Source organism: Rhinopithecus bieti, unplaced genomic scaffold (genome assembly GCF_001698545.2).
Source record: "Rhinopithecus bieti isolate Rb0 unplaced genomic scaffold, ASM169854v2 scaffold_68895, whole genome shotgun sequence".
In the NCBI taxonomy this organism is placed as follows: Eukaryota; Metazoa; Chordata; class Mammalia; order Primates; family Cercopithecidae; genus Rhinopithecus; species Rhinopithecus bieti.
Genome location: NW_016826689.1, coordinates 1012067 through 1039885, shown reverse-complemented (window position 1 = coordinate 1039885; position 27819 = coordinate 1012067). Strand labels below are relative to the sequence as shown.

Here is a 27819-nt window from a genome sequence, read left to right as displayed (position 1 = left end):
AAAAAAAAAAAAAAAAAAAAAAGAGACAAGAGGTAACAGAACTGTTTGGAAGAAGGCATTGTTGAAAGGCCTTGCCTAAAATCTGTTTTGCTTTAAGCAGAAGAAGTAGACCTCTTCCTATTTTACAGGAAAATCATTTATGGAAATGTATGTAACTATTTTAGCTAAAATATTCTCTTTCACTTAATCTAAGGCCTGAGATGATAAATTTCTCACTATGGAAGAAGCCTCAGTGTCCCAGCATTAAATAAAGATCATTCAGCTTCCCAAAGTGGAAGTCAAAAACCAATATGCAGAGGTCAGTCTAGCTCAGATGCAAGCCACATTGTTACTTATTTCCTGCTGTGGATTCTCTTGGTGTCTTGTGAAAAAAGATAGATATTTGGGGAACTTAAGTATCCTGGATTTTTCTTTTGAAATAAAGTCAACCACTGTCTGCCCTTGGTATGTTTGGTTGTTTTAAGTAAGGCCATTGAGATGGCACCACCTCTAGGCTCAGCCAGGGCAATTAGAGAAAAGCCTCTGGGGCCTTGGAATGCGTTTCCAAACAGGATTTGAATGTGGGTGAGATCTGACAGCTCCTCACAGCCTCTTGGTACCAGCAGATGTTCTGTCCCAACAACATAGGCTGACTCCAAGATGAGAGGACAGCAGGCTCAGTGAAGATGTCCGTCTTTCCTCTCCTTCTTCCATCTGCCTTATCAAGAGGTTGACAGGTGGGCATTGACAGTGGCAGCAAACCACCCACACCGGTTAGTTCTGCCCACTGCACTTTTCCATGAGGAGTCCCTCAAGGATGCAGCTCCCAGGCCTCCCAGCTTGTCTGCCTTGTTCAGAACGGTTTTTTGCTGCTCAGTGAAGCAGCTAAGAACTTGAGCTCTGGATTTTGACAAATCTGGCTTTGAAATCCAGCTTTGCTGCTAACTAGCTGTGGGGCCTCACACAAGTTACTTTATTTCCCTGACTTGCCTGTAAAATGGGTATAATAATAGTACCTATATATCAGGATCCCAATAGGAAATAGTAACAAATTATAAATGTGTGGAAGTGGTTTAGAAAACCACAAAAGATAGTGAGATACCCAGGGTTAGAGCAGCAGATCTGTGACTTTCTCTAAGCCAATATCTAAGAGGGGAGACAGAAATTATAGGAACCCAGAGAAGAGAAGAGGTACTTAGAAAAGCCCTCTTTGAGAAAAGCCATGGCTTTTATCAGAAATGACCTTACAGAGAAGAAATATGACCTTATTTTACTTTCTGTCTCCAAAATCCTGCTCTCCTGAAGCTCCCTGCTGGCCAAACCCAACAAGAAGCCAGAGGGCATGGGAGCAGGTGACACAATCTGCACAGAGCAGCCTCCTAGGGTAGAGTGAGACAAATGGAAAAGGGTGGAAATGGCTGTGGGGGGCAAATGGAAGACATCCAGGACAAACCAACTCACAGCCTTGCTGAGCTGATTAAATAATATAATGACATTAAGGGCTTAGCACATTTCCTGTCACCAAGTATTTCATGAAAGTTCGCTGTGACTATTAGCGTTGCTGTTTGTTGGATGTAAGTGAGTTGCCAATACTTTAGGGTTAAGGACATGAAGCAGGACTTAAATGGAACAGCAGAGGGCCACACATGTGGCCCCCACACAAGCCCAGGTAATGAAAAGTTTGTGCTTCTTTTGGTATCAAAATAAAATTATGTTTGTGGCTGGGTGTGGTGGCTCATGCCTGTAATCCCAGGCACTTTGGGAGGCTAAGGTGGGTGGATTGTTTGAGCTCAGGAGTTTGAGACAACCTGGGCAATAAGATGAAACCCTGTCTATAAAAAAAACCCCACAAAAATTAGAAAAATTAGCTGGTTGTGGTGGCGTGCATGTGAAGTCCCAGCTACTCAGGGGCTCAGGCGGGAGGAACACCTGAGCCTTGGGAGGCCAAGGCTATAGTGAGTTGTCATTGGGCCATGGCACTCTAGCCTGGGCAACAGAGTGAGACCCTGTCTCAAAACACAAAGAAAGAAAGAAAATGAAGTTTGTTTCTCCTCTCCTGAGAAATGCTCAAATATTTCTTCCACTCTTTTCCACGTCTTTCACCTGTACCATCTTTTCTTGTCTTTCCTGTTAGCATGTGAACATGCTGTTATGAAGAAAATGTCTTTTAAGCTACTATTCACCAATGTAAGTGTTCTCAAAAGAGTAAGGGTTCTTTGGGTTATTGGAGGGACAGGAAATGGGGCCTCAAAGTGCCAAGATGCAGTTATGTGTGGGGTGTAGACATGAGCTGTTAGCACCATGGGGGCTGATATTTTAGAAACAGGTCCACTCCTAACCTTGGTATTAACAGACTTTCCACATGGTTATGTTTCTGCTCTTTACTTTCTGCATGACCACGAGCAAGTAATATTACCTGGATTTCTGTAAATTGTCAGCCTTACTTCACAAAAATATTCTGCGGATTAAAAATGACATGAAACACGTAGGTCTTTTTGCATGAAGAAGGTAGCTTGCCTTCCTACTGCCTGTATATATTTTCTGGGCTGGGAGGCTGTCTGGATTGCCATGGGGAATAAAAAGGGGGGTCAAGAGAGCAGAAAGAATGGGAGGAAGAGAGATGCTTCAGATAGATAACCCCGTGGTCCTCTAGCCAAGGGACACAGAAGAAAATGGCTAGAGAAGACAGGGCGGGGAACATATTGAGTTGAAAGGCTTCAGTGGGAGGCAGCATGGCAAAGGAGACAAGCACAGCCTTTGGTCCCATTAGTCCAGATAGGGTTGCCACCCAGTCCCACCTCTTATTAATATGAACTTGGATGAGCTGCGTCATCTCTTTGATCTTCAGTTTCCTTGTTTGTTACGGTGAGATAAGAAAAAGAAAGTTACATATGCAAAAGGCTAGCGGATGCTCAATAAATGGCTCTTCCTCTTGAAACCCCTTTTATTTTATTTTACTTTATTTTAAAAGCATCCATTAATGCACCCATAATAGGGAGCCAGGGATAGTTCACAGGATTCTCTGACTTATTAAATCAACACCAACAGAAAATAGACAGTTCCCAGTTCTTCTACACTCAAGTGCCATGGCGAAGCTCACCTCTGAAAATGTCCTCTAGGTTCCCCACTCCATGCACGGCTCCTGCTGATCCTTTCTCTGAAAAGCTGCCTTCCCACCTGTCTGTTGCCATCAAATCTTCCCTCTCATTTCTCCTTTGTCTGTCATTCTGTAGAGTTGTGTTCGTATCTCAATTAAAGAGCTCATCACACTGTGATGCTGGGATCTGCCCACAGGCTCCCAGTTAGGCTGAGCCCTCTCTGCAGGCAGCATCTGAGCAGACACATGTATAGAGCTTCCCAGTGCCAGTCACTGTGTCGCTCTGCTTTCTATACATGCCATCTCATTGAGTCCTCACATCTGTACTGTTACCTCCACTTTAAGGATACAGAAACTGAGGCATCCAAAGTTTTATGGGCAACATGGTGAAACCCCATCTTTACGAAAATAGAAAAATTAGCTGGGCATGGTGGTGCACGCCTGTAGTCCCAGCTACTTGTGAGGCTGAGGTTGGAGAATCACTTGAGCCTGGGAGGCGGAGATTGCAATGAGCTGAGATTGCGCCACTGTACTCCAGGCTGAGCGACAGAGCGAGACCTTGTCTCAAAAAGAAGAAAAAAATATTAGCTTTTTACCTAAGGTCTCAAAGGTGCAGGCAGCATAGCCGGGATTCGAACCTGGTCCGCCTGAAGAGTCTGTGTTTTCCTTCCCTCCACACTAGTCATGTTGGTATTAGCTCCAGGTGCAATACCTGCCTCATAGTATGTCTTTAAGAAATGCTTATTGGATTAGCTGAAACAAACACCCAAAGCTATACTCGGAAACTTTTAGCTTTTATGAACTATATATTCTTATTTGAAGAAAATGGCATTTTAACAAATTTGAAGAGGTATAAGAGAAAGCCAGGCTTAACACTTAGTCATCTTGCTGTTATATATAAGACAATTTATATAGGATCCTTTTTACATGCAGAAAATTGCTTCACCACAGATAGAACATACAATCACATGCACACCACACCACGCACATGCTGATGTTCCTTTTCCTAGGTAGAGATAAACTGGGATCGCTTGGGGAGTAAGACACCAGCATATCTCTCTGTACTGATGTAAGGAAATTCCAATAACTCATATTTAGAATGTTGCCTTGGGTGGGAAGCGGCTGAGGGCTGCACAGAGGGGTGATAAATGTTGCCAGCAATGGACTTGACTACAGTTTAACCCAAGGTCACTGGGAGGCCAGAGCAGAATCAGGGAAGGAATGTTGGCCCCTGGGGCCAGCTGAGCCTCGGGCAGGCTCCTGTCTCTGGGCCTTCCCATGCAGTCGAGCTGTGAGCTGTGACAGTCCTTAGCAACCCTGCCCTGTTCCTCCTCAACAGGAAGGGAACCATGTTGCTGCCAGGCAGGCAAGCAACCCCGGCGTGACCCTCGTTCCTCTTTGCTCACACAACCCACCTCTCTACTCATACAAAAGAGGCTTTCAGAACCTGGTTACCTAGAGTTGAACTTTTCAACGAGGCTTTTGTTTTTTTTGTTTTTTTTTTTCCCTTTAAGCTCCACAGCTAAAATACCAGATCTCGCTGTTGCTAAGATTAAGGATTTTCCCCTCTCTTTTCTCCCTCAGCTCAGTTTCCGTTGACTAGGAAAGACCAAGAGATGGATTACTGTTCCCTTGCCAAATGGAGAGGGGTGTTTGAGCATCCAGGGCTTTCAGTGGGATTAGACATTATTCAGGCTTGTGCTAATAGTCGTTATTTACTCCTCAGGCTCTCACGAAAGTCACCACGTTTGTGTAGGTAACTAAGGCCTACCGAAACCACTCAGCCCTAAGTGCACGCAGGAGAACCATGGAGTTGGAGGAAAAGGTAATTTAACATGAATATTTATATACTGTACAAACCATGTGCCATGAGTCACTCAGCTTATTTTCATTTTATGCATTTTCTTCCCATTTGCAGTCTTTATTTATTGCAAAGTTAAGACTGTTAGCAAAATAACACATTGGGGTAGGCTTTCTTCTTTTCTTTTCCTTTTCTTTTCTTTTCTTTTCTTTTCTTTTCTTTTCTTTTCTTTTCTTTTCTTCCTTCCTTCCTTCCTTCCTTCCTTCCTTCCTTCCTTCCTTCTTTCTTTCTTTCTTTCTTTCTTTCTTTCTTTCTTTCCCTGCTTTCTAATGTATCTCTGGGAAAGTGAGCTAATATAGCAGCAAAATTGGGCACCACTGCTAATCCCCAAGAGATTGGCAGTGTTGTACTAAGCCTAGTATTCTTGCCAGGCCTTTACTGCAGATCACAGTGACCGTGTAAACCCTGAGGCCACAGAACCATGGCAGCTCGCATTAGTCATCATTTAGTAACATGGGTGACTTAGGAATCACCTGTGTCTCTGCTTTTCAAGGTAGGAATGTAAATACCAACTTTTCTAGGGGGATCACCGGGTGCAAGAGACTTGGGTTCATGTCCCAGTGTTGCTACCTGTTAGTTCTGTGATGTTGGGCAAATAACTTTAAAATTCAGAGCCTCCATATCCTCTTATATAATATAAAATATACATATTAATGGAATTTTCTTCATAAAGGTAGGTGCATGTTAAAATGCATAGCATATGTATAAGTACTCAGCTTGACACATGACAAGCTTGAAATTTAAGTGTCAGCTCGAGTTAGACATGTGTAGTCCTAATAGTAACTCTGGAGGCTGATGAGGAACTGCCTGCCCTAAAGAGGTTAACTCCCTTCCTAATGCGCATACTTAGTACATTTTGGAACTAGCTCTGCAATGCAGTTTTGGTTCATTCCAAAGTGTATGGTCCATTCATGATGAAATACACCTCAGTATCTCTTGCTGTTTTTCGCTAGAGATATTTGAAATCTAGCAGTGTTGAGCGTTTTGGGGGCCTTGACTTGGATACAAATGATAAGAACAGGTAAAAAGACTCAGGTGGAATTTTCCTCATATCAATACCTGTGTAGAGTTTAACCTTTTTAGAAAAGTTATATTAATGGTGTGATTCGTGGCTGAGTTCCATTTCAGCGGGAGCTGCAGTTCTCGGCAGTAAGCTTTGCTGGTGCCATTACAGTCTTGCCTGCTAGTTTACTGAGAAGCTCATCTCTCAAGCCCAAGGGAATATCCTGACCAGCTCCCGATCTTATTTCCAAGAGAAACCAAGACACATTTGGTGTGGCCGTAAGAAGGCCACTGGGTTGGTGAGGGCTGTGAAGACACACGCTAAGAGGGATAGGCGTTAGATTAGGTGTGAGAAGGCCTGATGTGAGAAGAAAAAGGATTGCACTTTAACCTTGAGGCTCCAGACAGCAGGCCTTAGACAATAGGTGTAAGTTACTGGGAAGATTTGGGTTCAGTGAAGAAAGAGAGTATTAAGCCTAAAAAGAGTTTGGCAATAGAATGAGCTCTATGAGGGCATGCGTTGTTTTCCGTATCTACAGCTGTGACCAATGGACTGAGGGGAAATTTTTAACCATGTTCTCCCAAGGAATTATGCATGGATAAGATAAAAAGTTCCTTCTTGGCCGGGCGCAGTGGCTCACGCCTGTAATCCCGGTACTTTGGGAGGCCAAGGCAGGTGGATCACGAGGTCAGGAGATCAAGACCATCCTGGCTAACACGGTGAAACCCTGTCTCTACTAAAAATACAAAAGATTAGCCGGATGTGGTGGCGGTTCCTGTAGTCCCAGCTACTTGGGAGGCTGAGGCAGGAGAATGGCGTGAACCCGGGAGGTGGAGCTTGCAGTGAGCTGAGATTGTGCCACTGCACTCCAGTCTGGGTGACAGAACGAGACTCCGTCTCAAAAAAAAAAGTTCCTTCTTACTCTGAGTTTCCATTACTGTGATATATGTGGTGCCTATCGATTTGCAAAAGGTTTTCTTACCTGTTTCTTTCACTCCCTCATAAGCGGTTCATCAGTTGACCAACAAATAGCTATTTGCTCCTATTGTATGGCACTAGATACCAAGTATGCAATAGGAAACAAGTATTGCTCTCAAGAACCTTATAGTCTTTTTGGAAAAATGGACAAGAAAACAGACATTTGTAACAGAGCATGGTATGGGCTATAAGGGGAAGGATAAGAGCACAGAAGAGGAATATCAGCCCTGCTAGAGGTGAGAGAAGCAAGGCTTCCTGGAGGAAGGGATATCTAGGATGGGACTTACTTGGAGCTGAATAGTGATAGAAACCTAGCAGGCAAGGCATTAGCATGGGCAAAAGGCTGGAGGCCTGAAAGAACAAGATAGGGTAGGGGCACTGTAAGTAGTTCTGTTTAGTTGGAGCAGAGTATTGGAGGTGGAGACACAAGGAGATGCGACTGGAGAAAGAAGTCATTGTAGATGGAAAAAATAGCCACAATTGTTTTTTCCCTTTCATCGTCAGGGAAAGTCTGCTTTCTCATTTCATCCCTTCAGTCTGAGTTGGCTATAGGACCTGCTCTGGCCATTGAGAAATTAGCAAACATAATGCAAGAAGACACTTGAAAAATGCTTGCAGACTGGATGAGGTGGCTCATGCCTGTAATCCCAGCAGTTTGGGAGGCTGAGGCAGGCGGATCACCTGAGGTCAGGGGTTCAAGACCAACATGGCCAACATGGTAAAACCTCATTTCTACTGAAAATACAAAAATTAGCCAGCCATGGTGGTGTGCTTCTGCAGTCCCAGCTACTTGGGAGGCTAAGGCAAGAGAATCACTTGAACCTGGGAGGTGGAGGTTGCAGTGAGCCAAGATGGCACCATTACACTCCAGCCTGGGCAACTAAGTGAGACTCTGTCTCAAAAAAAATAAAATAAAATAAAAGAAAGCCGGGTGCAGTGGCTCATGCCTGTAATCCCAGCACTTTGGGAGGCTGAGGCAGGTGGATCGTGAGGTCAAGAGATTGAGACCATCCTGGCCAACATGGTGAAACCCCGTCTCTACTAAAAATAAAAACTTAGCTGGACATGTGGTGTGTGCCTGTATTCCCAGCTACTCAGGAGACTGAGGCAGGAGAATCGCTTGAACCCAGGAGGTGGAGGTTGCAGTGAGCTGAGATCGCGCCACTGCACTCCAGCCTGGGTGACAGAGTGAGACTCTGTATAAAAAAAAAAAAAAAAAAGAGAAAGAAAGAAAAGATAAATGCTTTCACATGGGAGATTCTTTCAACCCAACACTGACATTTTTATAAGTCCAAGGTAGTCTGCTGGATGGTAAGAGACACTTGCCTCAGTTTCTTGGTCATCCCAGCCTACAATCAGCTATTTTCAGAAATAGAGTTGTCTAGCTGACCTGCAATTGACCATGGATGCAGGAGTGAGCCCAACTGAGCTTAGCATAAGAACTGCCCAGCTGAACCCAGCCCAAATTGCTGATTTATGGTATTATGAGCTAAATAAAAGGCGATTATTTTAATCCATGAAGCTTTTGTGTGTGGGGTGGGAGTGGTGGGGGTGTTTGTTTGTTTGCAGTAATAAGCTAATTGCTATGGCAGTCATAGAGACTTATGAATTATGTTTATGAATTTGGACTTTAATCCGCAGGTGTGTGGATATTTCAAATGGTTTAAGCCATGAAACTGGTAGTATCAGATTTGTGTTTTAGAAAAAATCACTGTTGGATACAGCCAATGAGATCCTGTGTGGTTAAGTACCTTGCAAGCTGTAAATAGGTGTGCAAATAGAGTTAATGAGTAAAAATTGTACATACACGTAACCTGGAGATGCCTGGGACACAATTTCAAGGCAAACCCTCAGGTCAAACCTCTGAAAACATCCAGTAATGGCATGCTTTTACTAATATCACATCTGGCTATAAAAAAAATTATCTCCCTAGTACCCTGCCTCTGATATCCAGTTGAGGGCCTAGAGGAACTGGCCAAAGCAGAATGGCTTGGAAAGATGGTCAGAATGCACCAAGACTATGAAAGTTTCACTTCTCTCAAAGAGAGACCTGGAACAGCAGTTCTTCAGGCTAATGTGGTTCCTGTATCACAGACCTGGTCATGGACTCTCAAAAAAGCCTTTTAAGAGATTCCCATAAGGAGATTAACAGAGGCGCACACAGAGATGAGTGTGTTTCTTCTTTAAGGCATTATTTATAATATGAAAAAGTGAATATTATAAATGTCCAACAATAGGAAAATGATGATATAAACTTTTATACAACTACATGGCTGAAAACTATGCAAATGTGATCAAGTAGTGTTTTCAGGATGGCTGCAAAGAAAAAAGTTAGCATTTTAACAAAATATGTATAGAGTATGGGAGAGACAAGTTTTCCTCCAAAATCCATTCTCCTCTTTTAATAACAGAATTTAATTTTTTAAAATAATGGAATTTTTAAAGAATAGAATTCCAGACTTTTAGCTGGACACATGGCTACACAGCTAGAAACCTTGTTTCTCATCCTCCTTGGCTGCTGGGGCATGACCATGCATCTGAATTCTGGACTGTGGAATGTGACCAGGAGTGATGTGTGCTATTTCCAGAATGTCTCCAAGTAGTTGGCTGCTGGGTATGATCATGAAACTGAATTTTGGACCATGGAGTGTTTCATGCCATTTCCAGATTGCCTCCAAGTATTTGTGGAAATGTTCACACATTTATCTTGTCCCTACGTATTTGTGAATGTATTCACATATTTCTTTTGCCCATTATTTACCCTGAAGGTTGAGTTACAGATGTGATTATGGCGTCCTAGAAGATATATCTTGGACCCAGAGCTTATCTAGGGAGTAGTTGTGTCTTGTGTTGGTGAAAGTGCTGAGCAGAGGGAATGGCTCACCAAAGCACAAGTGACCCATGAGCTACTGTGTGTTGAAGGGACACTCATTTGAAGGTTACTGCTAGGTGCTCAGGTGCACAACACAGAAAGCTCACACACAGTCTGCAGCAGAGTAATGGAAAGCCTTCACACTTTTAGCCCAGCATCTTATATCTTAGATTAACTGGGGCATTGTGAGGATTGCAAGTGGTTTGTTTCGGGGTCATTTCTTCTTTTGCCCATTTCTGCCATCTCTATTGACTCTGGGCTCTTCTGCCATATATATATATATGCAATTATGGAAGCCAAGAAGTCCCATTATATGCTGTCTGCAAACCGGAAAACCAGGAAAGCTGATGACATTAAATCCAAGCCCAAATGCCAGAGAGCTAGGAGCTCCAATGTTCGAGGGCGAAGAAGATGCATGTCCTAGCTCAGAGAGAGAGAATTCACCCTTCTTTCACCTTTTTGTTATATTCAGGCCCTCAATGGATTGGATAGTGCCTGCCCACATTGGTGAGAGTGAATATTTTTACTCAACCTACTGATTCAAATGCTAGTCTCTTCTGGAAACAATCCTCACAGACACACCCAGAAATAATGTTTTACCAGCTATCTAGCCATCCCTTAACCCAGTCAAGTTGACATATAAAATTAACCATTACACCCTCCAAAATATTCTTATTTTGAATATTCTTATTTTGAAAATTCTAGCCTCCCGTACCTCAGAATGTGATCTTATTCTTTAAAAGAATCCTTGCAGATGTAATCAAGTTAAGATAAGGTCTTAACTAGGTAAACCTAGGCAATACCATTCAGGACATAGGCATGGGCAAGGACTTCATGTCTAAAACACCAAAAGCAATGGCAACAAAAGCCAAAATTGACAAATGGGATCTAATTAAACTAAAGAGCTTCTGCACAGCCAAAGAAACTACCATCAGAGTGAACAGGTAACCTACAGAATGGGAAAAATTTTTGCAATCTACTCATCTGACAAAGGGCTAATATCCAGAATCTACAAAGAACTCAAACAAATTCACAAGGAAAAAACAAACAGCTCCATCAAAAAGTGGGCAAAGGATATGAACAGACACTTCTCAAAAGAAGACATTTATGTAGGCAATGGTCACATGAAAAAATGCTCATCATCACTGGCCATCAGAGAAATGCAAATCAAAACCACAATGATATGTCATCTTACACCAGTAAGAATGGCGATCATTAAAAAGTCAGGAAACAATGGGTGCTGGAGAGGATATGGAGAAATAGAAAACACTTTTACACTGTTAGTGGGGACTGTAAGCTAGTTCACATTGTGGAAAGACAGTTTGTTGGCGATTCCTCAAGAGTCTGCAACCTAGAAAGTACCATTTGACCAACGAGCAGCCGAATTACTGGGTATAACCCAAAGGATTATAAATCATGCTTGCTATTAAAGACACATGCACACGTATGTTTAGTGTGGCACCATTCCACAATACGCAAAGGACTTGGGAACCAACCCAAATGTCCATTCAAGTGAGAGACTGGATTAAGACAAATGTGCACATATCCACCATGGGAATACTATGCAGCCATAAAAAAGGATGAGTTCTTGTAACTTGTAGGGACATTGGATAAAAACTGGAAACCCATCGATTCTCAGCAAGGTATCGCTGAAAGACAAAAAACAAAAAACCAAACACCTCATGTTCTCACTCATAGGTGGGAATTGAACAATGAGAACACTTCCACACAGGAAGGGGAACATCAAACACCAGGACCTGCCAGGGAGTCGGGGGAGGGGGGAGGGATAGCATTAAGAGATATACCTAATGTAAATGATGAATTAATGGGTGCAGCACACCAACATGGCACATGTGTGCATATGTAACAAACCTGCACGTTGTGCACATGTACCCTAGAACTTAAAGTATAATAAAAGAAAACAAAACAAAAAGATAAGGTCATTAGGGTGGGCTGTAATCTAATATGGTTGGTATCCTTATAAGAAGGCATGTAGACACACAAAGAGAAGATGGGTGTATGACGCAGGACACAGAGATTGAAGCGTAACAGTTGCAAGTGAAGGATTGCCAAGGATTTCCAGTAAGCAACCAGAAGCTGGGAAGAACCAAGGAAGGATCGCCCCACATGAGCCTTCAGAGAGAGAGCATGGCCTTGCCCACACCTTGGTTTGGACTTCTAGCCTTCAGAACTATGCGATAATAAATTTCTTTTGGCTTAAGGTAACTAGCTTGTGGTGGTTTGTTATAGCAGCCCTAGGAAATTGATACAGTCTCTCTGGGCAGCCTATGTCTATGAAGAAATGGCCACAGTAGGCAGAGCTGTCCAAGCAGTGAGCATATATAGGGCTCTGGCCCCTTACCGAGGGCCCTGGGGAAGTGATCAGTTGGCCTGGTTGCAGCCCTGACTTACAGGGTTCCTTTAAGCAATGAAGTCAGAATGGGCCAGACAAGAAAAATTGCAAGATTCATTATTTAACACTGACTCCTACCAGGGTTGTGGGGAAAATAAACACATCAATGGTACCTAGAAGATCTTTCTGGATGGTCAAGCTAATAGAATGAGCTGTATTCTTCATGTTCTCTTTCATGGTATCATTCTTTTTCTGCGACAAAACTCCTCCCAAATTGTACCTAGAATTCCTGAGAAAATGGAGCTAAATAGATAAATGTGAACATCAGCACCCAAAAAAAAATCACATAACTTCATCTGCATGTGATATTCTCATTTAAATTTCATTACCATAAAGTGGGAATTCTGTTATCAGGGCAACCAATAATAGAAAATGAGCAGTATGGCTTTGACAAATGACTTACTCCACTTTGGCTGATTCTTATTGTGTTCTTGGTTACCCTCTTGCTTGTGATTAAAAGAACACAAACCATTCCATAGTTTTGTCTTTTTCTCACCTTGTCTGGCTTTTCTCTTTGCCCAGAATGTTACTCCTTACCTTCCAGTTAAATCTGATTTGTAGGTAGAGTTTCTACTGAATTTGCTAATTTATCTTTTTTATTTCTTCTAGCTGAACTTGATGTTGTTTTTCCTTCTCCTGCTCAACAGCCTCTCCCTCTGATAAACACTCGCATGACTCCCAAAGTTTCCGTGACCATGTTCCCAGTGCCTGACATCCAGTCACATGATCTATATGGCATGTCTGGAGGTTGAATTTCTGCATGGCTGTGAATTAACTCCATGACTATGTGGTAAATTTTTCAATACTTCCAGGAAGCAGGCTGCTTATCTGTCAAATGAGATGCTCTACTTTATGAGAGCTAAATTTGACAATGTATTTGAAGCCTGATGCATATAGCCTTTGTATTACTTATTTATCTAATGCTGCATAACTTAGTAGCTTAGAGCAGTAATAATCTATTATCCTTCACAGTTTCTGTGACTAAGGAATTCAAGAGTAGCTTTGCTGGGCTGTTTAGGCTTGGAGTTTCTTGTGAGTTTGCAGTAAGATATTGGCTGGACCTACAAGTATTTGAAGGCTTGATGGCAGCTGGAGCATCCACGTTGAAGGTGGCTGTCTCACATGGCCCACTCACGTGGTGCTGACTGTTGGTGGTAGACCTCTTTTCTCTTCACGTGGGCCTCTCCATAGGGCTGAATGGATGCCCTCATGGTTTGACGGCTGTTGCACCCCAGACAGAGCAATGAGAGAGAGACAGAGACAGACAGAGAGAGAGAGAGAGGAGAGATGCTGAATCCTTTTTATGACCTAATCTCTGATTTCTCATAACATCAGCTCTGCCACATTCTTTTTGTTGAAGGTGAGTCACTAAGTCACTAAGATCAGCCCACATTCAAAATGAAGGGATTTAGCTTCCACTGTTTGAGTGGAAGAGTGTCAAAGAATTTACAGGCATATATTAAAGCCATGACAAACTATTAATAAATGTCAACTTTTAATATAAATATAGTAGTATATATTTTGGGGATATATATTATATATGTATACATGTACAAATATTTGTATATATATAATCTGTATATACAGTCTAGCTGTATCTGTATTGCTGGTAAAAAAAAAAAAAAAAGTGCTGTTTTTAGAATTTATTTCATCTTGCTCTGGTACCCTCTTAACCACTGATGCTGAGGAGTGTGTTGGAGTGGTAGAACAAAAATTTAGTAACTAAAAAGATCAATCTCTTCCTTTTTTAAAAAACAGTTTTTTGGCTGGATGCAGTGGCTTATGCCTGTAATCCCAGCACTTTGAGAGTCTGAGCAGACAGATCACTTGAGGTTAGGAGTCCGAGGCCAGCCTGGCCAACGTTGTGAAACCCTGTCTCTACTAAAAATACAAAAATTAGCTGAGCATGGTGGTGGACACCTGTAATCCCAGCTACTCAGGAGACTGAGGTACGAGAATCGCTTGAATCTGGGAGGCGGGGCTTGCAGTGAGCCGTGACTATGCCATTGCACTCCAGAATACAGCAAGACTCCATCTCAAAAAATAAAAACAAAAAATAGTTTTTAAAGATCCTCTCAGGTAAATAAACTGTTGATTAAAAGCTCAAACTCCCTTTGGGCCTGGTGTTCTACCTCTTAGGAAGTTATTCCTTTCTTCTTGGAAGGTCCACGTTCACTCACCTTGGCTGGACCTGTTTCTACAACTTGGCTTTGCACAGAGCTTCCTCCACCCTACTTCATGTTAGCCTGGGCTTGGCCCCCATCTTTCTTCTTTGACTTCTTAATCTAAGTCATCCTTCATTGTCAAGTAATGACGGGAACTGAAGATACATTTTTTTTTCCCCTGAAATTTAGATTTCTAGGCAAGTTGCCAAAGGGTCATTTCTCCAATAGGGTACTTGATATCTGGCAATTCAAATTTTTGGAAAAGTAATAATGTTATCAAATAAATAATTGTATAAAACAGAATAATATATTTTTATTTATTAATTTTCTTTCTTAAATTACTGTACGGAAAAATTAACATTTTGTATATGATTCTATGAATCTTAGCACATGTATGCTTTTCACAATTAGGATACAGAACAGCTACAGCACTCCCAAAACTACTCTGATACTTCTTTATAGTCACATACCTTACACCCATTCTAAACCCTGGCAATCAATGATCTGTTCTCCATCACTATCGTTTTGACATTTCAAGAATGTTATATAAAATGGAATCTTTTGAGATTGACTTTTTCCCCCATGTAGCATAATTCCTTTGAGATATATCCAAATTGTTGCATGTATCAATAGTTTGTTATTTTTTAATGTTGTGTTGTATTCCATTGTATGAACATACCACAGTTTGTTTTTCCACTTACCAATGAAGAGTTACCAAAATGCCGGAGATTTGTCTAGGTCTCATTTCTCATTGCACAGAAAGCTAATCACTGGGACAAAGAGTGTTACCACGGAAGAAGGCTTTATTCAGGTGCTGCAGCCAAGGATATGGGAGATGAGTCTCAAGTCCATCTCCCCAATCAACTAAAATCAGGGGTTTCTATGTAGGAGAACGAATGTTGTTAGATATGAGAAAACAGGAATTAGGGAGGGGTAAGGAAGAGGAGGTGGTAAACAGGAATTAGGGGGAATAAGGAAGAAAGTTGGTAAGCAGGAAATAGGGAAGGGTAAGAGAATCATGTGAAGCAGGTGCAGTGGCTCATACTTGTAAGTCTAACATTTTGAGAGGCCAAGGTGAGAGGATCACTTGAGGCCAGGAGTTCAAGACCAGCCCTGGCAACACACTGAGACCCCCACCTCTACAAAATACAACAACAACAACAACAACAACAGGGTAGATAAGGGGTCTGGCATCTCATTGTCTGGATGCAGTGATCTGGTGAGTTTCAGTGCCTCAGTTTCTTGTTTGAGGTCTGGTTTTCTGAGGAAGAAACTGAGATGATAAGACAAATTTAATTTTCAGGTTTTGAGAACGGAAGTGTCGATTTCTATGTTTATTCAAAAAGCTGCAAACGTCAGTTCTATGGAACAATTAAGTTGGTTTCAGAAGGACGTTGGACTTATTTCCAGTTTTTGGCAATTGGAAATAGAGCTGCAATAAACATTCATGTACAGATTTTTGAGTGAATACAAGTTTTCATTTCTCAAAGGGGAAATGCCCAGCAGTAGAAATGTTATCATATGATACTTGTATGTTTAACTTTGCAAGAGACTGCCAAGCTGATTTAGAAACTGGCTATATCATTTTCCATTCCGATCAGCAATATGCAAGTTTCAATTGCTCCAAATCCTCACTAGCACTTAGTTACTTTTTATTTTAGCTATTCTAATATATATGTAGTGGAATCTTATGCTTTTAAATTGCATTTTTCTAATGGTTAATTATGTAGAACATCTTTTCACATGCGTATTTTCCATCCCTGTATCTTCTGTAAGCAAGTGTCTGTTCATTTGCCCATTTTTAAATTGGGTTTTTGTTTTCTTGCTATTGAGTTTAGAGAGGTCATTATATATACATAATAAGTTCTTTGGCAGATAGGTAATTAGAAGATATTTTCTCCTAGTCCATAGCTTGCCTTTTCACTTAATAATGTCTTTCATGGAGCAAAAGACTTTGATTTTCATGAAGTCCAGTTTAGTTTGTTTTATTTATTTATTTTCTGAGATTGGGTCTTGTTCTGTCACCCAAGTTGGAGTGCAGTGATACGATCACAGTTCGTTGCTGCCTCCAATTCCTGGGCTCAAGACATCCTCCTGCCCCAACTTCCTGAATAGCTGAGTTTATGGGTGCACACCACCATGCCTGGCTGTATTAGTCTGTTTTCTCGTTGCTGATAAAGACATACCAGAGACTGGGCAATTTACAAAACAAAGAGTTTTAGTGGACTTACAGTTCCATGTGGCTGGGGAGGCCTCACAATCATGGTGGAAGGTGAAAGACAAGTCTCACATGGCAGCAGACAATAGAAGAGAGAGCTTGTGCAGGGAAACTCCCCCTTACTCTAACCATCAGATCTGTGAGACTTACTATCATGAGAACAGCATAAGAAAGACCTGCCCCCATGATTCAATTACCTCCCACTGGGTTCCTCCCACAACACATGGGAATTCAAGATGAGATTTGGGTGGGGACACAGTGAGACCATATCACAGGCTAATTTTTTAAAAATTTTCTGTAGAGATGAGGGCTTGCCATGTTGCCCAGGCTGGTCTTGAACTCTTAGGCTCAAGCAACTCTCCCACCTTAGCCTCCCAAAGTGCTGGGATTACAGGTAGGTGTGAGCCACAAAGCCCAGCCAGTTAATCAGTTGTAAAAATGGTTTGTGATTTTGTGTTACTTGTAAGAACTCCAGATTTTCTATCTTCTAAGGTTTCTGATAAGAAATCTGTCATTCAAGTTGTTCCCCCATAGATAGTGCATTATTTCTCTCTGCTTTCATTCTTTTTTTCTTTCTTTCTTTCTTTCTTTCTTTCTTTCTTTCTTTCTTTCTTTCTTTCTTTCTTTCTCTCTCTCTCTCTCTCTCTCTCTCTCTCTCTCTCTCTCTCTTTCTTTCTTTCTTTCTTTCTCTCTTTTTTTTTTTTTTGAGAAGGAGTCTCCTGCTGTTGTCCAGGCTGGAGTACAGTGCCATGATCTTGGTTCACTGCAACCTCTGCCTCCTGGGTTCAAGCAATTCTCCTGCCTCAGCCTCCTGAGTAGCTGGAATTACAGGCACCTGCCACCACGACTGACTAATTTTTGTATGTTTAGTAGAAACAGGGTTTCACCATGTTGGCCAGGCTGATGTCTAACTCCTGACCTCAGGTGATCTGCCTGCCTTGGCCTCCCAAAGTGCTGGAATTACAGGTGTGAGCCACCGCACCCAGCCTCTCTGCTTTATTTATTTATTTATTTATTTTGTCATTAGTTTTCAGCAGTTTGATTACCTGGGTGTGGATTTCTTTTGGAGTTTATTCTGTTTGAGTTTTACTTAACTTCTTGGACCTATAGTTTTAATCTTTTGCTAAACTTGGGAAGATGTTGGTCATTGTTTCTTTAAATACGTTTTCAACACCATACTCTTCTCTCTCTTTTTATGGGATTCTAGTGATCTTAATTTTGATCCTTTTATTGCCCCATGGGTCCATGAGGTTCTGTTAATTTTGTTCAATAATTTTCCTCTTTGTTCTTTGGGTGGGATGTTTTCTATTGATCTGTCTTTTGGTTCAGTAATAATTTTCTCTCTTTTCCAATCTGCTATTGTGCTCAATTAGTAAGTTTATTTATTTATTTTTTGTTTATTTGAATTTTTTATTTCTAAAATTTTTTTATTTTTCTATATATCTTTTAGTTCTTTTTGAGATTTTCTCTTTTCCCAGTTGTTTCAAGAATATTTACTATTACTTGTTATGGCATTCATATAATAGCTACTTTGAGATTTGTTGGAAAATCCAAGCACAGTAATACACACTGATATTATAAGGCCACTGACATGGTGGCTTAAACAACAGAAATTTAAAATGTTAGCAGGTTTTGTTTCTCCTGGGACTTTTCTTGTTGGTTTGTAAGTGGCTGTCGTCTCTCTGTGTCTTCACAGGGTCTTTTCTCTGTGGGTGCATCCTTGGTGTCCCTTTTTGTGTGTCCTCTAATCTCCTCTTTTTATAAGGACACTAACTATATTGGATTAGAGATTACCCTAATGACTCATTTTAAGTCAATTACTTTTTCAAAGGCCTTGTCTCCAAATACAGTTGAATTTCGTGTGATTAGCACGTCAACATACACATTTTGAGGGAACACAATTCAGCCCATAACACTGTGTCATCTTGATGTTACTATCTGTTGAGTGTTTTCTCTTATGTAAACTGAGGTTTTGCTGGTTCTTCATGTGCTGAGTAATTTTGCATTGTGTCCTGCACATTTTGACTGTTATAAGACTCTTGGTCTTATTCAACTCCTATTGAAAACACAAATATTTTTGTCTTAGCAGGTAACTGACCTGGTTAGGTTCAGGCTACAAGTTTTAACGTGGCTTCTTTGGGCTATAGTTCTTTTTTTTGGAGACCATCTCACTCTGTCACCTGGGCTGGAGTGCAGTGAAACTATCTTGGCTGACTACAACCTCTATCTCCTGGGTTCAAGCGATTCTCCTGCCTCAGCCTTCCAAGTAACTGAGATTACAGGCATCGCACTGCCACACCTGGCTGTTTTGTTTGTTTGTTTGTTGTTGTTGTTGTTGTTGTTTTAGTAGAGGTGGAGTTTTGCCATGTTGGCCAAGCTGTCCTCAAACTCCTGACCTCAGGTGATCTGCCTGCCTTAGCCTCCCAAAGTGTTGGGATTACAAGTGTGAGCCACCATACCCAGCCAGTGGGCTATCGTTCTGATGTTAGTTTCATTTCTAAAGGCTTCATAGTTCTAATCATATCTGTCTCATATGTGCCTCACTTAGGAGTGGGCTTGTGACCTGGGCAATGTCTGTCTACATGTCTAGTTCTTAGACTCGTTGGTATGTTGATTAGGGCCAGACCCATACATACATAAATTTGAGGTAAGCCACAGAGTTCATAAGCAGCTTTATGGGGTTTCTTTCTTGATATCCCCTCTCTTTGCAGTCTGCTGGTACTTGTTCCATGGGAGTCTCCTTTTGGTTTCTTCTGCTACAGAACAGAGGCTTTAGTTTTCCCACTCTGGTACACATGTCCAGAGCTAACTGCTGGGAGGATAAAGAACGCATAAAAATTAAGGGAGAGTCACTTCACATCTTTGGAATTATAGCTCCACTGATCAGAAAGGAAGATCCCCAGAACCCTCCCCTCCAGTGGGGCTCCTAATTCACTGCTGTGGAATTGCTTGGGGATCATAGTGTGAGAAAACAGAAAGAATGAAAGAAAGGGAGGGAATTACTCATTCTCTTATATGAATGTTAGGAGTTTGCCTTTCACACCTTGAGGCAAAAAAGGGTTTCCCCTGGAGCTCTCTGGGTGTTCTGGTGCTTCTTTCTGGGTTTCAGGCTAGAGAATACCAGAAGAGAAAAATATAAAAATTCATTGCAGGTTTGGTGGTACTTTAAACTTTAGGCTGCCTTCCCAATCTTCTTGCTATTTATTTTTCAGTCCTCAAGTAGCTGTTCCATGCAGCTATCATGTTCTGTCCAGGCTTCATAACTGCAGTGGAAGCTGTCAGTGCAAGAGACAGGGTAGACTGTGCTCATCCCATCTTACCAAGAACTGGAACCTCCTGAAATAAAGTGAGATTAAAATTGAATAAAAAATAAAGTAAAAACTTGCTTTTGAATGCTAATGCTTTTTTTTTTTTTTTTTTTTTTTTTTTTTTTTTTTTTTAAACAAAGTCTCGCTCTGTCACCCAGACTGGAGTGCAGTGGTGTGATCTTGGCTCACTGCAACCTCCACCTTCTGGGTTCAAGTGATTCTCATGCCTCAATCTCCCGAGTAGCTCGGATTATAGGCATCCCCCACCACACCTGGCTAACTTTTGTATTTTTAGTAGAGATAGTTTCACCATGTTAACCAGGCTGGTCTCGAACTCCTGGCCTCAATTGATCTGCTCCTGTCAACCTCCCAAAGTGCTGGGATTACAGGCATGAGCCACTGAACCCAGCCAAATGCTTAAATCCAATATATATAATTAGGAGAGGACAAATATATAGATAGAAGTTTAGGTAAAAAAAATAGTGATTCTATGTCTAAAAATTTACAAAAGCTTTTGAGAATATGGGCACTCATTGTGTCTGATTTTAGATAAAACTGTATACTTCCAGCTGGGCACGGTGGCTCACACCTGTAATCCCAGCACTTTGGGAGGCTGAGGATTGAGCTCAAGGAGTTAAAGACCAGCCCGGGCAGCACAGCAACACTTTGACTCTACTGAAAAAAAAAAAAAAAACAAGTAGAAGTGGTATCACAGGCCTGTAGTCCCAGATACTCTAGAGGCTAGGGTGGGAAGATTGCTTCAGTCCAGGAGTTGGAGGCTGCAGAGAAAGACTGTCTCAAAACAACAACAACAACAACAACAACAACAAAAGAACAAAGAAACAAAACATGGATGATTTTCAGACAAACGGCTAATACTATCCTTTACGTTCAGGAGAAAAAGGAGTAGGGAAAAGGAACATTTATCAGTAATATAAGAGTGAAACAAAATAAATGGAGTTTAAAAGGATGTGTGTATGTATGTTAATATGTTTATGTTTAACTGAAGTAAACAGTAAAAGGCAATGGTAAACAGAAGAGGAAAGCAGCTGTGAGTGCTGAAATCCCTTTGATAAGTTGAAGGTATGACAGAAAGACACATCATGCTATTCTCTGTTGACCACGTGGTGGCACTGTTGGCATGAGACAGTTTAGTGGATTTGTTTAGTAAAATGGATTTGTAGGCTATACTGCTGATTTTAACTAAACGAATCCTCTTAAAATACATAAGTCATTAAAAAATATTTCCTGCAAAGAAACTTCAGGTTAAAATAATACTAATAATTCAAGCTGCAGGTACTAACAAAGAAATGGAAGAACAAGACGCCTCTCCTCCTGGTTTGAACACTTTTTCAGCCACATTGTGAGAAAAAAATCAATGGCTATTGGTGATGTATTACTTAGCAGAATTTTAAAAAATAATATGTATCCATTTACTTGATCCCTTTTAGTTAAAAGTAATAATAATAAATAAAAAAATATTACTTTGAAAGAAAAACTCCATGCTTGTTAAAAATTTTGAAATGTTTAAATATAATTATCATTATGAGATTTCACCCCTGAGACTAACAACTGCTATATATTAGTTATAAGAATTCTAAGTATTTCAACACTAATCTTTAAACTACATTTTCTGTTTAAAAATCTTGTCAAATGAATAAGTAGGTTTTGAAAACAATTATAAAAAAAAAAAATTAAAATACCTTCCATTAATTTGTAAAATGATTTACATTACATCATGTGGAAATTTATTAGTCAAATATCAACATAAAACTTGGAATTACTGGTAGATAGGGCCAAAAAGTAGGGATGATGGTTTAATAATTAAAGCTACTATGATCACTTGTATGTGGATATGCTTTCTCCATATGGGCCTGCGCTTCTTTGTAGACTATGTTTTTAACTGTGGCAGTCATTAAAATTACAAACATAAAAATACATTTAGAACTAGGCTCTTGAATCATTTTATCACAAAATGTTGTTTCTAGACATTTAAAGACAGTGAAGCATACTGAATCATGTCTCTCTTGCTAAAATTCATATTTTTAGTTAAAGCAGTTTTATATTAATAATTAAAATGAAAAAATTAAGTTTAAAAAATTTTAGTTTGGGTATGTTTTATGAGACAATCAATAATTATATGTGATACTTTATACATTTTACTGTATACCAGACACCGTTTTATTTGTTTCCTTTTTTTATTTATTACTAAGACACCACATGACCATGCACAGGCACTGTTTTAAATGCTTTACATACATGATTATTTTCATTCTCGTTACACATAATGGTGATTACACTGGTCTCCCTATTTAGAGATGAGCAAAATGAAGCACACAGAGCTTAAGAAACAAACATGAGACCAACTAGCTAGTAAGTGACAGAATCAAGAATTATTACTACAGTAATGCATACATTTAATTTACATATAAATTACTTATTTCCAAACCAATAAAAAGGCCAATGAAAGGATGAGATCAAAGTTTGGAGACCATTTGTCTAAAGCTAATAGGCATGGTAGCAAGATAAAAATATGCTCACGCAAAGCTCAACCCAACATTTAGTGTACTGTATTAGCATTTATAAACCATGTGCACGATTTTATTTAATTTCCACAGTAACCTTTGAAGTAGTCATGTTAATCTCAGAAACACAGCGTAATAAAGATAATGTCTAATGGAGCCTGACAGACCTGGGTATAAAGTTTAACATTACCGCTCACCACATCCATGATTTAGGGTATTTCTTAACCTCTTTGAATTTCATGTTTTCTTATCTTCAACAAGGAAAACACACACACACAAACACACATGCACACACATACACACACACATCTTACAGAGTTACTATAGGATTAAATAGCATAATATAATAGAGGGTAATAGTTAAGAATGTAGATTCAGGAGCTGGACTGTCTGAGTTTGAATCTTACCTCCACAACTTATTAGTTACAACTTTCTGTGTTTAGTTATAAATATTCTTTCTGCCTTAGTTTTCTTATCTGAAATATAGGGCTAATGATACCATCCACCTTACAGAGTTTGTATATGGATTGATTCATATAATATATTAAGGACCTGGAACCTAAGAAATAATAAATGATGGCTGTTATTCATAAATAGAAGATGCTTAGCCCATGGTAGGCACTCTAAATGGCAACAATTTGTAGTCATCATACCCATTGAGAGTTTTACTCAAGATTACATTATTAAGAAGCATCCAGGTCTCTTACCTCTGGATCCCATGCTATAAGCAGCTAGTGTTTACATGCATGGATAATTCCCTTCTGGGGGATGTAGGCAAAATGTGTTCTCAGGGAGAGAGCACTTAGGCTTGAGCTCATCAAGAAAGGCTTCAAATTAGTACTGAGATCTGAGCAGGATTTGGAGAGGTGGAAATCATGGAAGAGGTAATTCCAGCAAGAAGGAATTGTGAAAAGCCAAGACAGAAGCTGAAAAGTATGTCGGAGGGAGAGTGAGTAAAATGTTTGGCCTGGGGCTGGGTGCAAAGGCTGTCACCTATAATCCCGGCACTTTGAGAATGGGGTACCACTTGAGTTCAAGAGTTTGAGACCAGTCTGGGCAACATAGCAAGACCCCATCTCTACAAAAAAAATTAGAAAACATTAGTAGGGCATGGTGGCATGTCTGTAGTTCCAGTTACTCAGGAGGCTGAGGTGGGAAGCACACTTGAGCCCAGGAATTTGAGGAAGAAGTGAGTCATGATCATGCCACTGCACTCCGACCTGGGTGACAGAGCAAGACTCTGTCTCTAAGAAAAAAAAAAAAAATTATCTATATATATGTATATGTATATATATGTATATGTTTTTATATATGTAAAATAAGATGTAGTATATGTAATAAGATGTATAATATATATAAAACAAGATGTATTTTATAGATATAAAACAAGATACATATAAACACACATATATAAAACAAGATATATAATTATATATATAATAAAATTTTTGGCCTGGAGCAGAACTGCATTTTAGAAAAATTAACCTGGTAGAATTAGAATAGAAAAAAAAGGGCAGGTGCGGTGACTCACGCCTGTAATCCCAGCACTTTGGCAGGCTGAGGCGGGCGGATCATGAGGTCAAGAGATCTAGACCATCCTGGCCAACATTGTGAAACCCCGTCTCTACTAAAAATACAAAAATTAGCTGGGCATGGTGGCCCATGCCTATAGTCCCAGCTACCTGGGAGACTGAGGCAGAAGAATCGCTTGAACCCTGGAGGTGGAGGTGGCAGTGAGCCAAGATCACGTCACTGCACTTCAGACTGGCAGCAGAGTGAGATTCTGTTTCAAAAAAAGAAAAAAAAAAAAATACTCACAAGAAGTGAGGAGAGGAAGAACATTATTGTGCCCATCTAGACAAGAGTGGTAAGGACCAGAACTAAGGGAACCACTGAGGGAATGGAGAAGAGAGGACAGGTGAAAGATAATATTTTAGGAGAAAAGTCAGAAGAATTTGGAAACTAATTAAAGGAAAGATGAGCAAATGAAGTAGACAGAATGATAGGACACTACCAATCTCGTTGTGGTTGGTATGGTGTAGATGATGACACTGAGAAATCGGAAAGTAACTTTTAGAGCGTCAATGGTAAGTTAGACTTTTTAACATTGAATTCGAATCAACAGAGAAACATTTGAAGTAAACATGTTCTGGAACATGTCCTAGAAAACTTAGATTGCTCAGGTCAAAAGCTAGGGAGCTGGAGGTCATCTGGAGAGAAGAAATAATTGAAGGAGTTCTTTGTTACCCAAGGAAAATTTAGAGTGGAAAAGGCCATTTAAACAAATCCATTCAGAGCAAGACCAATATTTAACAATCAGTAGTGAAAAACTGGTGAAATTGGGACTTAAAGGGAGACTAGTAATTACAATTGTCTGTATTTTATATTTAAAACAGTTTATATTTGTATTGTAATTTCAACAAGCCACTAATTCTTATAGTGAACAAATAATTAACTTTTTCGTAGTTAGTACAATATAACCAACACATTCGCATAGTAGTCTGTTATGAAAATCTTCACTCGTTTTACTTTTAAACAACAACATATAGGAGCATATTTTTATATCAATAGGAGTTTTGTCTGGACTTTCACACACAAACCTCACAGATAGCAAAGAAGCCAATTTCAGCCTCTTCAAAGTGGAGTGAAAAATGTAAAGACTTTTAGCAAGCAATCTGGAAAAAAAGCATAATATCCTTTTATGATTTTACGATTTTAAAAAAAGCTTTTTTAAAAAAATTGTGGACCAGCCATGATAGCTCATGCCTGTAATACCAGAACTTTGAGAGGCTGAGACCAGGGGATCCCTTGAGTCCAGGAGTTCAAGACCGACATGGGCAACATAGTGAGACCCCATCTCCAAAAGAAATTTTTTAAAAATTTGGTGGTGGCGCAGTTCTCTAGTCCTAGTTAATCAGGAGCCTGAGGTGGGAGGATTGCTTGAGCCCTGGAGGCTGCAATGAGCCATGATCCCATCACTGTACTCCAGCATGGGCAAGAGTGAAAACCTGTCTCAAAAAAAAAAAAAAAAATTGTGGTAAAATACACCTAACCTAAAATTTACCATCTTTACTATTTTTAAGTGTACAATTCAGTAGTGTTAAACATATTAACATTGTTGTACCACCAATGTCCAGAATATTTTCATCCTATAAAAGTTAAACTCCATACCTGCTAAACAACATTTAAAATTTAAAAAATAAAAAAATAAAAAAAATAAAATAAAATAAATAAAATTTTCTCTTTACTCCAGTCTCTGGAAACCACCATTGTACTTTCTTCTTCTATGAATTTGACTACTCTAGATACCCACTTTAAGTGTAATCAATTATGTAGTATTTGTCTTTTTGTGACTGGCTTATTTCATTTAGTATACTATCTTCTAGGGTTCATCCATTTCGTAGCATGTACCGGATTTCCTTCCTTTTCAGAACTGAATAACAGTCCGTTGTATGAAGACCACATTTTGTTTATCCATTGGTATTTAGTGGGCAGAGATGCTAGAAGCTCTGTGCAGATTTGCACAAAGAATTGTCCAGCCCCAACCCATACTGTCTCCACTGATAAACAAATGCTAGACTATGAATAACACTAATAGCAGCCAAAATGATAGACCTGCATTGTATTAAATACTTTATCAGCATTATCTAATTTAACCTAACCATGACATTTTGGGGATAGATATTACCTCCGTTTTCATGAATACCCTAACGAGCATTAAGGATTCTCTCAAGATTACATTGCTAGTAAGTGGCAGAACCAGATTTTCAACAAAGTCCTCGGCCTCACTCCAGTACCCACAATCCTAATCACTAAACAACCTCTTAAACTAAAGATAAAATAGAACCTACAGATCAACTTTGAGCAACTAGAGGGCAAAAACAATGATTCATTCACCTTTCTTCCTTTTAGCTCGTACAAAGTTTGCAATGCTTTTAAGTGTAGTTTTATTTAATCTAATCCTTCTCATTTTTACAGATAAAACTGCAGTTTGAGAAGGTTAAATCATTCTAGTAAGTGGCAGATCTGAGATTAAAATCCAAGGAAAGGAGTTGAGAATTTGTAAATGACCAACTACTCTACCAGCCTATCTTAGTTAACCCATTTTCCTGATCCCTCAGACTGTGGCATCTATTTATGCCAGAGGTCAGCAAGCTTTCTCTGCAAAGGACCAGGTAGTAAATATTTAAGGCTTTGCAGGCCATATGGTGTCTGTCACAACTACTCAGCTCTGCTCTTTTAGTAAAAAAGTGACTATAGACAATTCCTAAATGCATGGGCATACCTGTATTCCTATTAAAAGACTTTATATATGAAAATAAGTGATGAGCCAGATTTGGTCCATAGACCATATTTGGCTGACCCTTGGTTAATCTCCAAGGGTGAACTTTGTCTTTTTAGATTTGTCTACATTTGTATCATAGGTAGCTTGGAATTAGACTGGTGAACATGTAGAGCAGTATTCCTCAAGCTGATTGTTTGCTGGATTACTGGGGAATGGTATTAAAAATAGATTCCTGAGTCTCACTCCTAGAGATTCTGATTCAGAATATCTGGGGAAGAGTGGTAGCATTTGTATTTTTTACCCCTGGTTTTGATGCAAAACACAGTTTGAAAACCAGCAGTTTGTAGCCTCAGTAGATAATTTTGTAAATAAATAATGTTAAATAAGTCTCTGTGTAATTTCAGTGTTACCCACAATCTAGCTCCATGCCAGAACTCTGATTTACTGAACAGAATGTCCATTTCATCTTTTTTATTTTAATTATTATTACTATTTTTTTTTTGTAGAGACAGGGTCTTGCTATATTGCTGCAGCTGGTCTCAAACTCCTGGCCTCAAGCAGTCCTCCTGCCTCGGCCTCTCAAAATGCTGGGATTACACGCGGAAGGTACTGTGCCTAGCCTGTGTATCTTTTTTATTTTTGGTTTTCTTTTATTTTTCTTCTTGAGATAGGGTCTTGCTCTGTGGCCAAGGCTGGAGTGCAGTGGCACGATCACAGCTCACTGCAGCCCAGAACGCCCAGGCTCAAGCAATCACCCAATCTCAGCCTCCCCCATAGCTGGGACCACAGATGTGAGCCACCATGTCCGGCTAAGTTGTTTAGTTTCTGTAGAGAGGGTGTTTCACCATGTTACCCGGGCTGGTCTCGAACTCCTGGGCTCAAGCCAGGCAATCTGCCTGCGCTGGCCTCCCAAAGTGCTGGGATTACTGGCCTGTCTTAAAACCTTGTATCATTCTGCCCTTTCCCCATTTATTCAGAGGCAGACACATACACATAAAAACAATCGCCATTGGAATTCTAATGAGCCATAAGCTAATGTAAGGATATTTATTCAGTTGACTGCAAGTACCAGTAAAACCTTGTTTCCAAAATGGTGTGAATGTAATCCAATTTAG

General features: G+C 40.1%; 1 long non-coding RNA gene across 1 annotated transcript in view; it reads left to right on the top strand.

Moving 5' to 3' along the window:
* LOC108523032 (uncharacterized) overlaps window positions 1–27250 on the top strand; it is a 57550-nt gene extending 30300 nt beyond the window's left edge. Inside the window, exons 2-3 of the long non-coding RNA XR_001883673.1 lie at window positions 4803–4901; window positions 27211–27250. This is a non-coding gene — a long non-coding RNA (uncharacterized LOC108523032). The remainder of the gene's footprint in view (window positions 1–4802; window positions 4902–27210) is intronic.
* Window positions 27251–27819: the final 569 nt, after the last annotated feature.